A 6,000-nucleotide genomic window follows, 5' to 3' on the forward strand; every position below is an offset into this window, starting at 1 on the left:
TGTGTTCTTTCAGTAAATAAATCAAATAGCACAGATACATTTGTCAGGCTTAAAAAGTATCTATGGAAGAAAAGAGGTTAGTAGAGACACTTATATGACCCATCAGTTTTTATGAGAAAAGAGCATAATTATCTCATTGAGAAGGCATTACAATATTTGATATAGGCAATACTCCAAAGGCCATCCCACATGTCAAGGTTGCCAGGAACAAGATTTCAGACAGGAGCAATAGTTCTTAATACAAGAAGTGGCAAACAAACAACAGCAGAATAAGGCAGTTAATGAAAAAAAAAAACCCACAGTGGTATGGAAGGTGCCTTTTCTCTTATTTTCTTCTCTCATTTTTCTTATTCCACCAATTCAGGCAGCTTCTCTGGTCACTGGAGTCCAGGACTTCAGATTTACTGGCTTTCATCATCTGCTAATCTGAGGACAACATCCTAAGATTTTTACGTCTCCATCCTCATCCTAGCTCTTTTTCACAGAAGTTGTGCTGCCTGGAACCAGCAGCCAGGTTTAGATATCATGATCTCTCATTTTGCCAGTTGCACAATCTGATTATATAGTCTAAGACTTGTAAACCATCCAATGTCGTTTATGCTTTTTATTCCATTGCAACATAGAGTTGACTACACCAGCTTGAATGATGGTATCCTGTGCCCGTCTGTCTTCCTGTGCCTCTCCCCGTGCTCATCTAGATCAGGTTCCAGAAATCCTGTCAGCAAGAAAGCGATCTGTCTTTTCTTCCAAACCTTTTGTCACAGTTTCCATTTGAAGCCCAAAAGGTCTTTGCCCTCTTTTACCCTCCCACAGATTTGCTCCAACTCCTCGGCATTCAAATAACTATCTTCCTGGATGATTTTTGCCCCAACATCCAACTGAAACTCCATCTTTTCTATCTTAATGTATCAAATAATGACCCAATGTGCCATTTTGACTTGTCTATTTTCTGCCATTCGGGGTTTTCTGGACCATAAAGTTCTTCATTATAATCCAAGGGTCTGCTGAGCTTTTCTAGAAACAGGGATCCATCATTTCATTAAGATGGAATTATAGTGCAATTATTTAGAAATAGTCGTTTTTCTTTCCCTTTCTGTCGGCCACTACACTGAAGGACCCTTGTGTTATTTACACTCTTCCCTTACTTCAGTACTTAAATTTTATGAATTAATTTTGAGTATATAATTCTTAGTCTGTTTCTGAGGAGAGTTATTTTTTTACACAACTCTTTTCCTTTTCCTATTTGCATACAGTGAATACAGCGATATGGGAATACACGAAACCCCTAGAGAAGCAACGAAAGAAAACAATCTGGTTTATTTCAAGGACAGAAGATGAAGGAGAACTATGCAGAGGAACAAGAAGAGAAAGAAGAAAAGGAGGAAAAGAGAAGAAAAGAAATCGTGAGGGGGAGGAAGAGAAGGAAAAGGAGGAAGAGGAAGAAGAGGAGGAGGAAGCAATTACAGTTTTCCAACTGATGATTTCTTTTCAACTCACTGCTGAGAACTATTACCATTAGGCTAAAAACTAGTAATCTGGAAAACCATTTTATGCTTTGCAGAACACCCTGCCATTCCCAGTTCCTGGGCCTCTGCCAGCAAGTACACTGGCCTTGATTATGGGGACATGGTGGCTTTGGACAGTACTCCAGGCATGCCTGTTTGTATCTAAGTCTCGGCCTATTGGACTGCTTACTGAACTGTGGCGAGCAAACAGAATCTTTTCCACCCGTTCTGTTTTCAGAAGAGAATTCTTTTTAATTCCCCTGTCCTGTAGGTTGCCAAAATTCTTAAAATACTGTTCATGGAGATTTTTTTTTTGTTACCCGCCTCAGAGCCCAGATGTAGGAACTGAGCCAGTGCAGCTGGTGTAACTTGGCCCTGTCTCACAGATAATTCGGTGTTTATGAACAGTCTCCCTGTTTTAAATTGTTATTATTTTGGAAATCTGTAAAGTGAATGCTTGTAGATGTTCAAACTGAGGGTCTAGTAGCAATATAGGTTAAGGGTTTATCCCGCGCTCACAGGGGCACCATCAAATGGGGTAAATGTAAAATGATAACTGGCCCCGGCCTCCAAGCATATATATACCCTCAATAAAAAAGAGAAACTTATATAGGAAGCAAGCATGTATTCATCTTGCTTTGTGCCATTTTTCAGGAGACTTTCTGCCCTGCAGGAAAAAAAAAATAGACCCTGCAGCAAAAATAATATAAAAATGAAAAATAAAAAAAAGAAACCATAGAGTTTTGGGAGAAAGAAGAGAAAAGGATACTCATTCAAAAATTCCTGCACAAAACTCCATTGTATTCGGGGCAATGACAGCCTTTAACTCTAGATCTTCCCTCTGCTAATCGCTGGCATCATGTTTACTACTTACAAAGTAATTGCGTTTTATAGCTGACTCCACATTAGACTTATATGAAGGGAATATCATATTAATCTCTCTGACCTACTTTCCGATTTGCATTCTTCCCTGCAATATGGTGAGGATAATAACAGCAACTACCATTGAATGGCTTAGTGAATTGTGTGGGGCGCATTACATGGATTAACACATTGAATTCCCTCAACGAATGTTATGAGGAAGGCACAATTACTATGCCTACTTTACCAATAAGGAATCTGCAGCCTAAAGAGTTTAACTGATTTACCCAATGACTCAAAGCTACTAAATGGCAGTGCTGGGATTTGAACTTGACCCTCTAATCTCACAGTGCGGATCCTAAACACCACAGTGAATTGCAGTTTTGAAGAAGGGGGAGGGGGCGGGGACTGCTGCTGTATATAAAGTAGTGCACATGCCTGTGCTTATGCACACAGGGTGTGTTCTGCTTTTAGATGTTGCCCACTAAGTATGTCACAGTGTATAGGCCAATACCTGAGTACTTAGTGCTAAGGATTTCTTTGCTCCTCAAGGAACATTGCCAAACTGCTTTGCAATTTCTAGGAAAATCTGTCCAACAAAACTAATAAATTAATAAAAGAACATAGTATTTATTTGATACATATCCCTTCCCTGACTTTTGTAGGCTTTATCAAAAAATATCAGAGCTTTAAGCTCAAGGGCCCAGCAATGTAGAAAATCTAGTGTCATGATAAACTGCAGAATGCTTCCAATCAGGGATATTTTTTGTCACTATTCAGGTATACAGCTCTTCACGCTACAAACTATTGCACCAGTGCAAACTGTTAACCCATCTTTGAAATAAATCACTAATACTGCTAAGTTTAGGTTCAGTACAAGCTCAGGAACAAGAACTCAAAAACAGCAACCAAATATCCACAAAGTCAAACATATTTTGTGATTTGCAACAAAAAAGTCTGCAACAGGCTGGATTTTGTTGGTTTGTTTGTATATTTGCTTGCTTGCTTGCTTGCTTACTTGCTTGCTTGCTTGCTTGCTTGCTTGCTTGCTTGTTTTAGTGTTTCCCCTCTAGTATGTGGTTCTGATTTTGTAGATTACAGAGATTATGGAAGCTTCTGTAGGTACAGCTGAACTAACTGAAGTAGGTCTAGTCTATTGTTCCAGCTGCTCATCTGCATCCTGGTGGCTTGTGATGTGAGCAGCCACCACCACAAGTTGAATGCTGCCATATTTTCTTCTCCATGATAAAGCACACCCCACTTAAGACACTTCCCACCTTTAATTATTCTACCAGCTACTTAAATGGCAATGACACACACACACACACACACACACACACACACACACACACACACACACACACAATTCTACTGCCTTTGTTTTAAAAGTAATTTAATAACTCACCCCCATGCTCCCTGAATTCTAGCAACACAATATCTGCACAGGTAAACTTGTCATCTGGTAGCCATCACTGTCCACAACTAACTGAAAGACTTAAACAATGCAAAACTTACCAAACCATATTGAAGTGTGTGAAGAAAGTCATGTGAAGATAATGACCAATGCAAAGCAGCTTCCAGAGAGAAAAACAAACCTCAGATCCTAAACGCCTTACATTATTAAGTGTCTCCATTTGGTGAGATGATGATCCCGCCCAAACACAAGCTGCCTTTAACCTATTAATGTAACCTCTGAAAAAAACAATATAATGGGAGAAAAACAAAGAAAGGAAACAGGAGAAGATTTTCAGAAAGGAAAAAAATGCAAAGATGACTTCCAAATATGTAATCATTTCCAATATAGACTGTTTTGCACACTATGTTTTTATTGCAAAAGCCATTAACATTATGGCTTGTCCTGGAACTCCAAGTCAGACAATAAACACACTGGAACTGGAAATAATGATATAACATTATGAAATCACCATCATATGACACTGAAACACTCAAGAGCACATCATGAAATAATCACAGTTTGCAACCAAAGCGTCCTCCCGTTTGCAAAGGAGCTGGTAAGACTTGGCTCTGTGAGCAGAGGGGAGCTTGCAAAAACAACTGAGTTGATTCATCACTGGGGAACATGTCAGAACATTCACTTAAATGCATGTAAAGTGTCTTTAGAAAAATAACTGGACCCTTCCATTTACTGGCTTGTCATCATTGATTCTATACTGATCAGACACGACATGAGAAAGAAAAGGTGTTCTTAATATTTACAAAAAGTATCTTGAAGTACTCGACGCGTTCAAGCACTGTATGTTAGCCCATGTATGCTTCAGAGACTGCCTTTGAAGCCTCTCTTTTCTGGGAGGGTTGTTGCTATTCACAATTACATGTCACAGGTTTTCTCAGAACTTTTTCCTTCCTAATGACCCAATTCTGCATGAAAGCCAAGTCAGAAAGCTATCTTGGAATCTTAGCAGCAAAAATACAAATGTACTTTTCTGAGGTCTCAGACCTGATTTCTAATAAGCATGGGACACTGGTAAGCTTTCAGTGTCAAAAGAAGACAGTTAGGAGCACATATTTTCAAATATATATATATATATATATATATATATATATATATGCGCTTTCATGTGTGAACATTGATGTCTGATGGGGATGTAACTATCGATAAATCAAAATCAGTGCCTGATTCCATTACATAAGAGAAGCCTCCTTTCACAGCAGATGGGAAAAGACACAGAGACCCACACCTGAAAGTTGCAGAGAACAGGAATCTAAATGGGATAGCTCCATCACATCTCTCCTCTCAGAGCTCAGGGAAAACCTTACAGAAGAAAAGGCAGAGAGAATATAAGAGCCACAGGGGCTGAAGGATATAAAGAGAGCAAGGCCCTCTGAATCTACTAAGCAAGGCCCATATAAACTCACAGAGAGTGAAGCAGAAATCACCCTGGTCTATACCAGGTCCTCTGTCTATGGATCATAGCTTTCAACTTAGTATTTGTATGTGACTCCTGAGTGTGTGTACAAGTGGCTCTCTGATTTTTGTGCCTGCTTTTAGGGCTCTCTACCTTCTGTTGTGTTACCTACGCCAGACTTGATGGAATGATTTTTTTTCTTTACCTCCTTATGATTTTCTCATGCTTGAATGTTATCTCTTAGAAGCCTGTTTTTTTCTAAAGAGAAAATGGAAAAGGGTGGATATGCGGGGAGGAAGAGGGAGTAGTATAAGGGGGGAGGACAATAACCAAGTTATATCATACCAGATAATAATCTATTTTCAAGGAAAGGAAAAATCAAATAAAGAAAAAGAAAATGAAGGAAGGGAGGAAGGAAGGAAGGAAGGAAGGAAGGAAGGAAGGAAGGAAGGAAGGAAGGAAGGAAGGAAGGAAGGAAGGAAAGAGAAGGTTCCATGAAAACTATGCTTAAAATGCATATATGCATATATGTATGTAAATATACTTGTTTGGAAATGTCCTTATGAAATCCAGCACTATCTATAATAAATATACGCTAATATTTTTTAACATCCCATTTGTTGACATGAACTTGTAAAACCTGAAGTTACTTATTTGATCAATGTCTAAATGCTCCCATGGATATGCATTTGACAAACATCTATTAAGTTACTGGGTGGAAGGCACAGACAAGACACTGAGAAAAGTAAAAGGCAAAGATCATGTAT

At 38.9% G+C, this 6,000-nt stretch overlaps 1 long non-coding RNA gene across 1 annotated transcript in view; it reads right to left on the reverse strand.

The window, feature by feature from the left end:
- Nucleotides 1–3,928, reverse strand: part of Gm8633 (predicted gene 8633) — a 51,941-nt gene extending 48,013 nt beyond the window's left edge. Inside the window, exon 1 of the long non-coding RNA NR_045179.1 lies at nt 3,882–3,928. This is a non-coding gene — a long non-coding RNA (predicted gene 8633). The remainder of the gene's footprint in view (nt 1–3,881) is intronic.
- Nucleotides 3,929–6,000: the final 2,072 nt, after the last annotated feature.

This window comes from Mus musculus, chromosome 10, assembly GCF_000001635.26.
Source record: "Mus musculus strain C57BL/6J chromosome 10, GRCm38.p6 C57BL/6J".
NCBI lineage: Eukaryota > Metazoa > Chordata > Mammalia > Rodentia > Muridae > Mus > Mus musculus.